Source organism: Hibiscus syriacus, unplaced genomic scaffold (assembly GCF_006381635.1).
Source record: "Hibiscus syriacus cultivar Baekdansim isolate YM2019G1 unplaced genomic scaffold, ASM638163v2 tig00117034_pilon, whole genome shotgun sequence".
Taxonomy (NCBI): Eukaryota; Viridiplantae; Streptophyta; class Magnoliopsida; order Malvales; family Malvaceae; genus Hibiscus; species Hibiscus syriacus.
In genome coordinates, this window is record NW_024063533.1 from 4,974,700 (window position 1) to 4,991,194 (window position 16,495).

Genomic DNA, 16,495 nt, shown 5'->3' on the forward strand with positions numbered 1-16,495 from the left:
GCTTAGAAGAAGATCATTCCAAAAAGGTACATGTTGGTAATTTATATTCCAAAGAAAGGCCTAATAAGAGATCTTGTGAAATGGTACCTATTGGAAGAACATATTCGTCCAAATGATACTTTCTTTTGCCAAAAGAACACAAAGCTAAGCATTTGGAAGAATACAGTGATAAACACTTCAAGCATACCAAAGACTTCGATTTGAGGACAAATTGCCCTAAAGAATGGGGGATGATGCAAGCACATTTTCACCACATGCAAAGGGAGTATTCTTAAATATCTTTATACTTTACTTAGTTTATATCATTATGATCATATATGAAATAATCATACATATCATGTTAAGGTTGTTAGTTATGTAATTTAATGAGTAAAGTAACTTAGCATATACATATCTTTATGATTGATGCACAATGTTATTTCAAGTATGATAAGTATGTTATATTAGTCTTGCATTCATTTAAGCATTATTCAATTCATTCATGAAATGCCAGTATGCTTAATCATTCATTTATTAGCTCATTTGTATTCATTTCATCACCCAAGTCTTATACATTAGCTTACATATGTTATATCATTATGTACTTAGCTTATAACATTCATTCATAGCTCACAAGATCATATTCATGCACGACAACAAGGTAATTGGATCATACAAACTCAATGCCTTTGATTTACCTTGTTTTCTTTACACATGTAGGTACATGGAAGCATGGCACACATTAGGGCATCTTGTTAGAGTATATGGAATCCATATGCAGCTCACAATTAGCTCACAAACATCATGGCAGCTTATGGAACACAATGGGAAGCTCAACTCAGCAGAGGAGCTCAAGGCTAGCTAATCTAAGCTAGTTGGACTATTTGAAGACAAGTTGCTAAAAGTGACAACAAATGTAGCTGAACATAGCTGAAGGTGATGCTAAGGAGCTTGGGAGTTCACGGCTAAGAAGATCTTTCACCACCATCCCTTGTATTGCTATCTAGCTATACACTTGCAAGCTTGAAGGTAGCACAACTCACGCCCAAGGCTACTGCACATGTTTGGTCTTTCATCACATGCCTAAAGCTACACCATAAGCCTCCTAGAGAACCATGTGCACGCCTTGTGACCAGCAACCATGTGCCAAGCGCGTGGACTCCTCCTAGGCGTGCCAAACACCAAACAAGCCAACCATTCGATCAAGGCTCCTAATACTTCATTTAGGCCCCAACTTGAAGGGGTTCAAGCACCATTCGGCCAAGAGTCATGCCCCCTCCATTTAGTCGAAACATTATACCCTTCGATTCATGCATATAATTAATTAATTATATCATTCTAAAGGCACACAAGGGCTAGTCGAACCAACATGTATCCATTCGGCCATATCCTTTCAATCTCTATAAACAATCTAGTCCTATTCATTTGTAAACAGACATTTCATATAATTTAAAGTGATATTATTCTCTTTTCTCAAGTCCTTGTGACTTTTATTGACTTATCAAGTAAGTTCTTATTTGTGGCATTAACCTCTATTCCTTAATACTTGTGGTTCCTATCTCCTTACAGATAGTGGGTCTAAGTCCTTTGTTACCAGCCCTTATAGAGATTTGTAAGGCTGGGTCTTTGCTCATTGTAGCACTTGTTCTTACTTGGTCTTTCTAAGATATTATCCTCACCAACCATCATTTCTTTAATAAGCCATTCTATAGCCATATCAATTTACTTCCGCTACCAACTTCATAACAAAAACAGCCATCAATTTCACCTTTACATCAACTACCAAGCCATCTATTTGAGTCATTCACTTATGTAAGTTGTTTTGTTTCCTTCCTAGATCCAAAATTAATTTAAGGTAGGAGTACCTTACATCAGGTCGCCTATCCAAAAAGTATCTGAAAGAGAGAAATTTGGGGAGTGAGGTAGGGAGTTCAGTGTGTTCCAACAGTGCAAAAATAACATAAAATTTAGATTTCAAAACCATTTCATCAATAAGGTCATGAAACGTCAGTAGAGGTTTCAAAATCAGTTCAGTACTAAATTGTGAAAACGTCAGTAGTATTTTTAGTTTAAAATTTTAGAGTCGCCCTCCAACCGAACACCATATGCAATTCCCCAGAACTGCATCCATAAGGACTTACCCTAGGCCCGAAAGGTGTAAGTGCCAACCTAAGAGAGCACCTTGGGTCCATAAGGTCTTACCCTAGCCAAAGCGTAGATGTCCACCTGAAGAGAGTGCCCTCAAGCCCATAAGGACTTACCCAATGCACACAGTAGAGGAGCCACCCTAAGGGAGTACCTTAGGGTCCATAAGGTATTACCATTAATACCATTAGGCTTAGGAGCCCACCCAAGAGTCGCCTTAGGTCCATAAGGAATTACCAGCTCGATTGGTCTGAACCTATATAAGGAATTACCAATTTGACTGAGCTGAACTTGTAGAGACTTCATATTAGATCCTAGTACCCTGAAGAAAAATAGTTTTCAGATAATAATTAGTGGTAGAAGAAAATCAGAATTCAGACATATTTATTTATCAATAACAACAGTAACCATAGAACAGGAATCAGACAATCATGCTTAAACTTTATTAAATCAGATATCAGACTTTAAATCATATAAATCATACGAAATCAAGTCAAACAGATAGTCACATTGCAAAGACGATAAACCAATCATGTACATATTATTTTTCAAACATATAATTAAAACAAGTATATGACACACAAGGAACACACCTCGCAAAAAGTATCAGTCTGGGATATCTTATCGAACACTGACTTTACTAGGCTCTTCGACTGAACGAGAACCTAAGTTATTACAGAAAAAAGTTATAATCGGAGTAAATATACTAAACTGAATATTTGACCGAGCTGAACTTGTAGAGACTTCATATTAGATCCTAGTACCCTGAAGAAAAATAGTTTTCAGATAATAATTAGTGGTAGAAGGAAATCAGAATTCAGACATATTTATTTATAAATAACAACAGTAACCATAGAACAGGAATCATACAATCATGCTTAAACTTTATTAAATCAGATATCATACTTTAAATCATATAAATCATACGAAATCAAGTCAAACAGATAGTCACATTGCAAAGACGATAAAACAATCATGTACATATTATTTTTCAAGCATATAATTAAAACAAGTATATGACACACAAGGAACACACCTCGCAAAAAGTATCAGTCTGGGAGATCTTATCGAACACTGACTTTACTAGGCTCTTCGACTGAACGAGAACCTAAGTTATTACAGAAAAAAGTTATAATCGGAGTAAATATACTAAACTGAATATTTAACAGGGTTATAGAACTATACGAGTAATCACGGGCTGGTGCTGACAGATAGATCGGGAGAAATCGAGTCGACCAGACGAACGGTCAGGAGATCCACGAGTACCTTAAATATCCGATAACATTAATTAGTCATTAATCCTTTAGTAAAATTTGATGCACTGAAATAAATACTTAATTTACATATGCATATATATGTTTAACGGTCAATTCTGAGGATTTTGAGTTTGAATTTAGCAAAACGAACTTCAGATTTGGACTCAGGATGTCAAAAAACATAAAATATGACTTTCCAGAAAATTTGACTTTTTGGGTCAAAGTCAACGGTCAATGGTCAAATTCATCAGTCAATTATGGTCAAGGTCAAAGTCAACGGGTTGGGTCAATTCAACAGGTCAGACCGATTCAGGTTGATTCAGTTCGGTCCGAGTTGACTCAGATTGGTTCGGGCCGGTCCAGACCGACTGGACCGGTCTAATAGGTTTTCTTGGAGCTAAACAAGCACCACACACACTATCGGTGTGTGTGGCAACAACGGGGGTCGAGGATGGTAAACGATCCTTCCACGAGTAGCAAACAACAATATAAACCCAAAATAACATCCAATCAAGCCAAAAAAACATGTAAAAATATTTTAATATGGCAACAAACGGCTTACCCACATCGGCGATAGAGAAAACGATGGCGACAGCCTCACCCACTGGTCGAGTTTTGATCGCATATAGCTAGGGAGTCTTCCTAGGGTGGTGGTGAGGTGAGATGGCGACGGAGGTGGCCGGAAAACTTAAAAAACCAAAGTAGCGATGGCGTATTTTGGGAAGTTTCAACCTCTTACACATGACGAACGGTTATTGATCTGGAGCCTTTGACGGTTGGGGTTTGGTCGAGGTGGGACTTCGATTCGATTGGGTCGGGCAGTGATGTGCACCACCAGTTGGAGGAGCGATAATCGAGGGGGAAGATGGTGCCGGTGACTAGGATAAATTTTAGGGTTGATTCACATGTGAAAATGGGTTTTCGTTCTGGGTATTAAAAATTGGAAATAAAACAAATACTATATTTTTTATTATTTTAAACAAAAATAGTGACATAGGCCGGTCGGTAGGGGCATGGTCGGCCATACCCTAGGTCATGTGTTCAAGTCTGGCCAGCCCCTAACTCACTTTTTTTATTTTAGCTGACAAATGAGTATGGGTAAATTACAAGACTGGTCCCTAAAAATTCCAAACTTTCAAATTTAGCTTAGAAGTTTTAAAAATTTATAGTTTAGTTCGGAAAACAATTAATTAATTTTAAATAAATTTCAAATAAATTTTGGGGTGTGACAATAGTAGAGAATAAAGTTTTGTTATCTGAGTCGGGTGAGCCCTTTGTTGGAGTAGTCATGTAACATCCTCAATACTGGGTTAGTGACCAAAGTGTGAAATATCAAAATTCAATGACCAGATTAAATAAATTGAAAAGTGAAGGATTTAATTGAAAGATGTTAGTGTAGGATGATTTAGCAAATGAATGAGAAGTAAAAGGGTAAATGGGTCTTTGAACCAGGAAAATAATTAAAAATTTGATAGTGGGTATTATAATACCCATGTGGAGCATATGTTGGGAAATTAAGTTTCCAGACATTTCTTCCATCTTCGTCTTCTTCACTTCTCCAACGTGAAACCAAAGCTAAGATAAGGTGAGTTTGATTTCTTTTGGTTAATCCTTGAAATTAAAGTATGGTTTTGATTCATGAAGCTTTAGGAAAGATGATGGAGATGAAAAAGAGCATAAAAACTCAAAGATTTGTAAGTTATGAAGGATTAAAGATAAGAAGTGGATTAGTGAAATTTTGAATAAGAATGTATAAATGGATTTAGAAGTTGAATTTGACTTGTCATGGGTATGGATAATAAGTTATAAGTGTTAGAAATAAGTTTGGATTACATGGAAATTTTGGTATGATTCTTAGTTTTAAGAATTTGAATGAGATATGATAGATAATAAAGTGTTGGAATGATAAAAGTTAGTTAAAATGGTTGTAGTTGAGTTTAGTGGTATGAAAAGAGTTTATATAAGGAAATTTAATGAAAAGTTGTGGAATTTTCGGGTGAAACCAGTTTATTATTGACATGTGTATCGATCAATATGAATGGGAATCGATGCACTAAGACAAAATTTGAATATGCATTGATGCATTAAGGGGTGCATCGATGCATAGGAATTTCGAACCTAATTTGGGTACCGATGCATCCATAGTGTATCGGTACACCCCTAAAGGAAAACTGAATTTTTGGGTTCATTAAATTAGCTTAAGTTATTAGTATCAAATTATAAGGTTTAGGCTTCTTATAATTGTCTTGAAAATTATAATTATGTAGATATCGAGCCAAAACAAGTTCTGGAACAAGTGACAAGTAAGATCGATCGAGGAAAAGGCAAAGAGATATAGGTGAGTGCATATGCATAGCATGAATATAGTATTATAATCAGTTCTAGACTTGTGATAAGTCTAGGTTCAATATTTTGATACATGATTACATTTCATATTATGAAACATGATATGAGTTCATACCTTATGCATTATGTGACATGAATATACAGGAAAAGTTATATGAGCTATGTGATAAAGGTATGGAAATGATATGTCTATGTGATAAAGGTATGGAAATAATATGTCTACGCGATATAAACTATGTGAAATGTGAAAGCCCATGTTATGTAAATGAGAACTATAGGTATAGTTGGCATGCCAAGAGTAGAGGGTCTAAGTGATCATTCGGGACAAATTCTACGTGGTCCTTCGGGACATATATGTATTCTTTGGAACATGTATGAGGTATGTTGAGACACCTACTTGATCCTTGGTATATGTATATGATTCTTAAGGAATTTCTATGCGGTCCTTATGGAAAATCTTATATAACACTACGGTGTATTTCTACGTGGCACTTCGGTGCAAATTTATATGAGCTTTGGTGATAGCAAAGTGCACAACCTCACAGTACTCATATACCTCGGGTTCTTAGTATTGTATCATGGGCTATTGAACTTATTGAACCTATTGAATCTATTGAACTTATTATAGGAATTCATGATGGATAATTTAATATGATCATGAGTATGACATGTGGTTATATGATTTCATGATATTGCATTTCACTATGACATTTTCATTATATTTTATTGTCATTACTATTATGCCTCGCTAAGTCTATGACTTAGCGTGTAAATGTTTTACACGTAGGTACCGAAAAGCAGAGAGATCCATAATAAGCTCAGCAAAACAACATAACTCCGCTTAAAGGTCAGATCAGAAGTAGATTAAATAGTCTGTATTGTTATGGGTTAAATAGGTTGGCATGTAAACAAAGTCGGTAAATTAAGTATTTATGCTCTGATCGAGTTTTGTAATGTTTTTAACGTATTTATGTAAATATAAATGCATCGTAATGAACGGTTAAATTTTTACGAGTTTTATGTACATTTTACGAAAGTCACTGTAGTAGTGCATCGATGCACAATTTTGCTTCGAAATTTTAGTGCATCGATGCACTGTAGCACTGTTCATGATAATGTTCATTATTGTTCATGGTACTGTTCATTATTGTTCACGGTACTGTTCATACCGTATAATACTATTCATAAATACGTTTTTGCCTTAAATTTTTATAATGAAGCATAATTTAATTATATTTTCTTAATATAAGTCCAAAGGTTCTGTATTTTGTTAAGAATTTTGTTTTTAAATGTCAATGTGATATCTCGGACTCGTATCCGGGTCGGGTACGGGTTGGGGTGTTACAAGTCGGGTCACCGGGCGTTGTTTGGTCGATCGAGTGGGGGTTGGTTCGGTCTTCTAAGTTTTCGATTTTGTTTTTTTAGGTGAGGAATGAGAGGGACCCGAGAGGTTTAGGTCTAAGTTACTTTTAAACTGACCACCGTTGGTGTGGTCGGAGTTTTGGTATAGGTTTTTTACTTAAGGGGTTGCGATCTTGAGGGAGAAAGAGAGTAGAAGAGAGATTGAGGCTTTGGGTTTCATTCGAGATGTCGTTTGAGGTTTTCTTGTTTGAGCGACGGTGGTCGAAGTGAGGGTGCGTTGATGTACGACATATGGTCGACGACGTTTGGCTATTAGTCTTTGGGAGAGCGGCGATCGAATGTGGTGGGGGTTAAGAGAAAAAGATGATTTGTTTTGGGCTAGGGTTAGCAATGAGTCTAAAACAAAAAGGAAACTAGGTTATATTTTAGAATTTTTTTGGGTAAATCTTTCTTAGGTCCCCCATATTTAGTTGTGTATTCACATCTTAGCCACTGAATTTGGGCTGATTCGATTTTATTCCAATTTGTTGGCTCTTAATGCGTCGTTCTCTTTTTATTTTTATACAAATTACTTATATAAAACTGGGTGAATCATGCATTGAGCCACCATAACTTTGTCATATTTTTTTATTTTGGTCATTGTTCCTTTGTTTCTTGTTTACTTCAAATTTGGGATGTTAATTTTATTAGTTTTCATTATGGTCATTTATATGTATTTTTTTATTACGAATTTGATGCCCTTGTTTATATTATTTTTATTTTGGTTACTTGTTCATGATATTTTTTTATCTATTTCGAATTGCATATTGTTTTTGTTCATATTTTATTTTAACCCTTTTAATTTTTATTAATATTCAAACATTAATACGACCTTGTGGTGACCTGCTCTGGGGTACGATCCACATTATTTAAGGTCCGGTTAAAATTTTAATTTTTAAAACTATTAACCCGCTAATTTTCTAACTTCTAACTTTTTTTATGTTCGAATCATTTTACGACATCACGACCTGCCCTAGGGTATGACTTACGTTATTTATGGTTCGGGTAACATTCTAAATATTAACCCCTAACTTCTAATTTTATTCGATTGATTTATTTTCTATTATTTACATTTTAGCCCTTTAATTTTTTATGCCTCTACCTTTCAACATTTACATTTTAGTCCTTTAAAGACTAATTTTTAAATTTTTTGTAATTTCTTAATTTAAGCTTTAATTTCTGTTTTCTTTTATTTTGGTCCTTTATTTAATGAACTTTAATGTCAGCTTTGTATTTTTAAATTCCTTTTACTTTAGTCCTTGATGGATCACTTGTCTTGTTAGATTTAGTCCTTTAAATTTGGTTCCTAAACTTTTAATTTAAGAGATTTTTCGATTTGGCCCTCGCTTATGCTCTAGGTTTTGAATTAATTATTCGAATCAATAATTAATTAAAATTAATTAGGATTAATATTAGAGCCTCCATCTTAGGTCTAATTTCACATTTAGCCCTTAAATTATTAGAATTCTTAATTTGATCCTTGCTTTTGCTCGAGGTTCTAATTTAATTATTCGAATTGCATAATTCATGAAAATCGAATAGGGTAAGTTTTAGAGCCTCCATTTTAGGTTTAATTTAAACTTAGTCCTTCAATCTAGGAGAATCTTTTATTTGGTCTTCGCTTATGCTCGAGGTTCCATTTTAGTTGTTCAATTCAATAATTTACCAAAAATGATTATGATTAATATTAGAGCCTACACTTTTTAGGTTTAATCTCATAGATTCTTTAAATCTCAAAATTTGACACTTTAGGTTAGGGGAAGCCTTAATTAACCCACCTAGCATAATTAGGTCTAATAAAAGGTTGTTTGCTTGCATTTGGATTTAAAATAGTAAGGCAATGTTGATTTACCAAGGAGTTAATGAAATAACCTCCGCATTATGCTCAGGGGATGACTACTGGTAACTCCCAAAGTAGATCGACGTAATTTTCGAAAACTCTATCATATTTCCAAAATTCTAAGGCAATGTTCGATTATTGTACATAATAATTGATCTCCCGCATTTATGCTAAGGGCGAATATTATTTACTTAAATAATCAAACATCATTTTCAACTGCGCATTCATAGTGAATTTTTTATTAAATAAAATTCGAACTCAAAATTTTCCAAATTTCAAAATAGGATAATCAACTAGGTACCAATTTATGGGAGTTGTGGGACTGCTAACCCTTCTCCACGCGTAACCGACTCCTAAGCCTGATTTTCTGGATTTTCACATACCACAAAACTTAGTATTTTGATAAAATAAAATGATTTATTAAAATCAACTGATTTTTATGGTATTTCAGTCGCACCTTAAATGGTTGGTGTCGACTCCTCATATTTTAAAATCTTTTCAAAGAAAAACCCTCAAATATAGAGGGCATGTGTTAAGGACGAAAATAAAACGTGACAGATCAGGAGCTATTCAAGTTTGATTTACTTAAAGTTTATTTAATATTTGAATTGAATGAATTTGACTTGAGTTCACTCTCGATTTGAATTTTAAACAAATTTAAACGAACTACTTGATATCCAATCTATAAAAACTCGTGAGCAACTCAAATAAAAAGTTAAATTTTTATTTTTAAAATTAAATTATTGATAATATTGACATCTATATATATATTAATAAATTACAAATTACAAATTTAATAATTGAACTTTACTCTCACTTCTAATTTACCCATTATACTTTTAAATTTTTTAATTTAATCACTAAACTTTATACCTCTAACGAGTTATGACGTGGATTAAATAAACATTTTTTAATCATTAAAAGAGAACTCAAAGAAAAATAATTAACAAGTAGGATAAATAATATTTTACCCAACTGAAATTCTCGGATTAAAAAACTACTTAACCCTACTACCAAAGGTCACCAGCCTCACCCCAACAACCTTCCGATGAGGGTTAACCACGCTTGTAACCAACACTATTCGGTGGCGATCCGGAAGCAGACAAGGGTATCTAATCTCACGATCTTCCAATAGTGTTGACGATAAAAGAGAATGACTTCTTCTTCCTCCTCAGTTTGTTTCATTGTTATTAATGGAGAAAAATCGGTATCTATATTAGGAAAGTGGAGAAAACTTTGGAGATGCCGCTTCACAGAAACGTCTTTCGAATTCTATCTGGTTACAACGCATCTCAAAAGGTGTGAGTTTTGTTTCAAATGCAGAAAATTCAATTGATTTGCGTGTTTTTGTGATGTGGGTGTTTTGGACTTCTCAGGGTTCATATAACACAAGGCGGCCACTTGGGGAAAGCCGTGATTGTTTCATGGGTGATCCCAGATGCATCCGGTTCGAATATATATAGTGATTTACTAGACTGAAAACTGCGAAAAGAAGAAGAAGGTTGTTGGGGAAGTCTATACTTATAAGTTCAACAATTACACCTCTGGTTTTCTTCATCACTGCAGTAGAAATATGGAGTTAAATATATGCAATGACTTGCATTGGGTTGTTGAGATACATGAGCAAGGTAACCATCCAAATCATGACAATGTAAGGTGGGATACATGGGCAAGGTTTGTTGAGAGAAGTGTTGCATATCGATCTTGGATATGGACTACTGAAAATCGCGAAATCGACATTGCCCCCTGAGATTGTAAGCTTTTTGTTCTTTCTTAGCATTATTAGTTTTTAAACACCCTGGATGTCTTGTTCCATATCGAGTATCACAAAGCATAGCTCCCTTTTGGTATTCAGTCAAGAGAGCTTCAGTTTACATTATAGTGTTATCTTCATATTCAGCCTATGGTAAATACACTCCTCATTAACATTGGCTTGAACAAAATGCCGAACGTTAACCTGAGAAACTCTGTGGTTAAGAAGAGTGACACCTGAAGAACCCCCAAAAAATTGAGATAACGATGGCAGATTAGGGATGGTAGTATATTAGGGTGGTGAATTAGTCTAAAATCACCCGTGAACGAGGCTTCAACGGCTCAAGGGGTGACGATCATTTTTTTCAAATCTCAGGCGACAACGACAAAACTTATGGGTTTCTTTTCTTGCTTCTTAATTCACGGAAAGAACTAATGGTGAAGAGATTTTGAGCGGCGAAAGCGACGGAGGATACGGGTATTAGAATTTAGAAGGGACAAGAGAAGATAGCGGAGAGATCAGGAGAGGGAAGAGAAGGAGGTGGAGAGCTTTTAACCGAATGGAGGAAAAAAAACCTGGGTGGTTGATAATAAAAATAAATAATATAAAAGATTGATTAAAAAATTAATAAAAAGTTAATAAAAAACTATTTCATGACGAAATTAAGAAGAAAATAATTGAATGACTACAAACTTAAATGTATAAAGTTCAGTAATTAAATTTAAAAAATTTAAATTATAGTGAATGAAATAAAAGATAAAATTCAATTATTAAATTTATAGTTTTCTCTCTCTATATATATTATAAAAAATACTATAGTGAGTGAAATAAAAGAGTAAAATTCAATTATTAAATTTATAGTTTACTTTCTCTATATATATTATAAAAAATACAATATAAGATTTTTATGAACTTAAAGTTCAGGTTTGAACTAAAGTTCAAGTTTGAACCGTACTTAAATTCTAATTTCAAACGAGCTAAGTCTAAGAATATTTTCGGTTTAAGTTTTTTCAAGCTTGAATCGAACTTCAATTTTTTATTTCGAGTCGAGCTTCAATTTTTTTATTTCGAGTTTAAATCAAACTTAACAATTTTAAGCTCATAAACTTTAAAATGAATTGAACTCAACAATACTCGAACTCGACTCTTTGTTTATGGCCTTAGCCAGCATCTCTCGTAAAAAGACCAAAGCCGCTGCTATATGATTCTTGTTCAAAAAAAGGCCACGTTGGCATGGACAATGGCATGTTGTAATATCCCAAAGATTAGCAGCGCCTGGGCAGCAGTCCAAGATTGCATTATCCTGGTGACGGTGATGACAATGCTAAAGCTTGAATCCATGAAAAACACGACAAATGAAATACGTACGTATGGTTTGCTTCAGTAAGCATTATTTGATAGAACTATATATAAATATCATCCCTCACAGCCTCCGTTCTTATTAAGTATGCGAAACGATAAAACGAAAAGTTTACGTCAATATACATACATCGACAATTCGACATTATTCTCACGCATTATTCGGATATCTCTATTTCATCCCCAAGCATGAGGTATCGAGAAAGGAAGATCGAACTTCACTTGACGGATATTGATTTATATTTCTGAACAGTATCCGTAATTGCTTGTTCAACTGGTAGCCTCTCCATGCTCGATGCACCGTAAAACCCATGAACACCCTGCGTTCTCTTCAATATGAACTCTGCTTCTGAAGGACCAGATATTGGACCTGCAAAATGCACCGGATTTTGTCACTGATAATCATCAGAACTTCTGTATAAAGTGGGAGGGGGAGGTGCTGAACCGTACCTCCATGGCAGAGCACGATGACATTACGATTGATGGAATGAGCAGCATCGGCAATATCTTGAACATGAATTACACTCTCCTCTAACGAGACAGCTGTTTTGGCACCTATAGAACCAGATGTAGTGAGTCCCATATGGGCTACAATTATATCAGCACCCACTTTCGCCATGTCCACAGCTTCACTAGTGTTGAAAGCATATGGAGTTGTCAAGAATCCCATTTTATGTGCTTTTTCAATCATTTGAACCTCCAACCTGAACATTAGGAAACATAAAGCAACATATAATGCAACAAAAGCATAACCACAATATAAGTGAAAAGGGAAACAATTGAGGTATAGTGGCATACCCATATCCCATTCCAGTCTCTTCTAGATTTTGTCTAAAATTACCATCAAATAATCCAACAGTCGGAAAATTTTGTACTCCAGAGAACCCAATTGATTCCAATTGCTTTAGGAAGTAATCTATCCTGCGAAAAGGATCAGTTCCACACACTCCAGCAAGAACTGGCACTGCCTTCACCACCTATGAGCATTTGGAGCTATGTATCAGAAGGAAATCATAAAAGGTGACAGTGGAATTAGCATGAAGCCGGAGGGGGAAGTTTTTAAGTAAAATAATCGCAAATAAGACCATTGAGTTCTCTTATGTCCCATCTAGTAAACTGATTGATAATCCATGAAAAAGGAAATAGTATAATGATTTAATAGAAAAAGAGAGGGGAAAGTAGGACAATAAAGAGCCAACGGACTGAACGGAGACTGCACTGAAATAAAAGGATGTTAACGGTTAAGTCTTTTTCAACTGAATAAATAAATTTTCAAATAAATGCTAAAGAGTACCTAAAAGAAGAAGATTTATGCTAGTGTAGATGGCAATTGATGAGACAAGCAAGCATTTCAAAACTTACTGGCAATACTTCATTTGCCATCTCAAGGACTGTTTCATTTGCATCAGCAAAGGGCAATAAATCCGCCAAAGAACCCCTTCCTGCCATACAAAAGCGTCCTGAATTGTACAAAACTATCAGATCAACACCACCAGTTTCCTCAAATTTTGCAGATATTCCAGTCCCTGCACCAGCTCCGACAATAGGCAATCCTTTAGATATTTGATCTCTGAGTTGCTGCAGTATTCCCTGAGTTCTTTGTAAAGTTTCTGCCAAGATGTTAATAGTATTACAGGTTAGGTTTCAATTTTGAAACAAAGAAACATCATAAATTTAGCTACTCAATTGAAAAGAATTAACAGTCGTCAGTTGGTGTAATTAATAATCAAATTGTTGATAATTAGCATATTGCTATGCAAGATTGTAATTTTGGAACTCATGAACAGTTACACATGCAAGGGTGTAAAAGTCCATACATTAACAACACATGCTGCAAATTGATGGTATTATAACCATGTTTTCATCGTTATAGAACAGCTCCCTTAACAATAATCCAACCTGGTCTTGCATCAGGGAAGTTGCTAGGGCTATAGGTAGGGCTCCCCGAGCTTGACGAGTTCACATTGTAGTCATGATCCTTTTGAAGGTCCTGGCTGGATTCACAAGAGGCAACCTGGGGAAGACTAGAGTCTGTAGTATTCTTCGAGCAGATCTCCATAAATGAGTCAACCAAGGCATTCGCAAACGCAGGGTCGTTGATATGGTAAGGATACATCTTTACCTATCAGTACACATAATTTCAACTTCATAAGAAAAATTGGAAAGCAACATGCATGATGTAATGAAAACGAAACCTGAACAAATAAATAAACAATTTAGGTACACGACATTTAATAAGGTATAATGATACCTGGTGATCTTCATTTATCTTAATAAGTCTCTTTAGTTCATTTAAAAGTGTACCAGTAGCGTTAGGATCATAGAAAGGCCTCTCTGATGCATCCAATGCTGAAACACCCTTTTATGGAAGGCAAACACAGACCTTTGATGATGACTTATTTAGTTTATCAGCTATAAAGCCAGCAAATTTTATGTTCTCATCTACTGTAGTTCGCATGAGCGATACCTGCAATCACCAATCATTAATACATAGAAGACATATTAGACAACATCAAACATGGTATAATCCAGAATGATCGACTTATCTTTCCTATTTCTTAAGCAGTGAAAAAGAAAAGATTGATCCAATTGATTGTTTTGGTAAAAAGTGCAAACAAAACCCATTTAAACATCCAATTCCAAAAGAAAGAAGAAAGTATGATAGAAATGATATAACCTTTTCTTTACCATATGGACAATGTTACTGACCAAAATGTCATGAAAAAACAAAGGTAGCATATGGACTTATCACCTGGGCATTATGGACGTGAATCTTTCTTTGCTAGAAGCTAGAAGGTATGGTATCTCTAGGTCCAAAGTTCACCATATCTAAGGCTCCGACACTGAGGACCAAAGGGATCTTCTTCTCTATAATAACATCAAAACGGTAACTGTCACAAGCCATCACACCCCCTGCAATATAATCTGCAACCTCTGTAGTTGTAATGTCCAAAACTCCCTAACACAATAAGGAAAAAGCTGACCTTGAAGAAAACTACTATAGAGAAGGATACAAAGTTAAATATCTTCAATGTTTATGAATTTGTATATCGTGCTGCCATGCTTCTTGACTAAGCACAAGCATCTAAGTTCAATCCTATCATGGGCTGTCAAACAATGACAACTTCCAAAAATCCAGCATCTCACGGTCAAGTCATATCACCAAAGAAATGCATAAACTTCATTCGCCACAGGTAAAACCATTCACATTTCAATGAAGATGTTTGAAAACAAATAAATGAAAAAGAAAGTTACCTGAATATATCCTTCTCTAACCAGAGATTCCATAGTCTTGCCCCCTACGCCAGTGGCATGGAAAATGAGGGTCTCATAACCTTCCTTCTGTAACCTTTCATTGACAACATTAACACATGGAGTTGTGACCCCAAACATAGTTATACCCACTGTGCATTTTCTACCTTCATTAGAGGGCTGTTGGAACCTCTCAAGCCTTCCGATCACCATTCCAGCAAAAGCGGCACCAGCATTTGACAACACGACTCTACTAACACTATTAATTCCACAGATATCCACAACTGACAGAAACAAAACCAAGTCCGATGTTCCGACATAAGGTTCAGTTTGACCACTGGCTACAGTAGATACAATGAGCTTTGGTACTCCAACAGGAAGAGATCTAAAAGCAGATGATAACAAAGATGTGCCCCCAGAGCCTCCAAGGCCAATAGCTCCAGCAAGAACACCATCGGTCTGAGCTTTATTAATAAAATGTTCAAGTGCTTTGCTCATAATATCAACAGCTTTACCTCTATCATCAGGAAGCACAATTGGGTTTTCTCCAACTGATTCAGAATAGGATAAAAGAAGTTCCTTTCTGGTCACAAACTTGATATCACCCGAAATCTCAGTTTCATTCTGACCAGCAGAAACATCGACTATCACAACTTGTACCTGTCATTCCCATTAGTAAGGGAAAAAAAGACTTTTTCAAGCTTTTTGCCATCAAAGCAGAAAATTTAAAAGAAAAAGGAAAACACCCACATCGACAACATTCTTAAACTTGAATTAAAATCAAAGAAAATGCCAAAGAATCTCCAGAAAGAAAAATTGTCTACTTTTTTATCATTGTAAAATCCAATAAAAAACCATCCATTTTGAGATTAGCATTAGCACAATGTACCTCGGAGGAAGAGGAGGTAATAGAAAAGGTGGCGAGAGTGGATCGAACTGAGTCAGACAGGAATCGGAGTTCGTAAAGCTTAGTATCAGCTGTTCCAACACAGAAAACTTGAGCAGCAATACCCATTTTGGGTGGAGCCAAGGGCGAGATAGATAATTTGGGAACGAATCGAGTGTTGTCTAACTGTTGGGAGTTTGTTCTTATGAAGTTTTGAGAGTTTGGTGTGGACACGGTGATATCTGATATGGAAAGAACATCTATCTCATACTCGGATC

General features: G+C 35.3%; 1 pseudogene; it reads right to left on the reverse strand.

Moving 5' to 3' along the window:
* Positions 1 to 449: 449 nt before the first annotated feature.
* Positions 450 to 15,991, reverse strand: LOC120196921 (annotated as a pseudogene).
* Between the last annotated feature and the right edge of the window lie 504 nt (positions 15,992 to 16,495).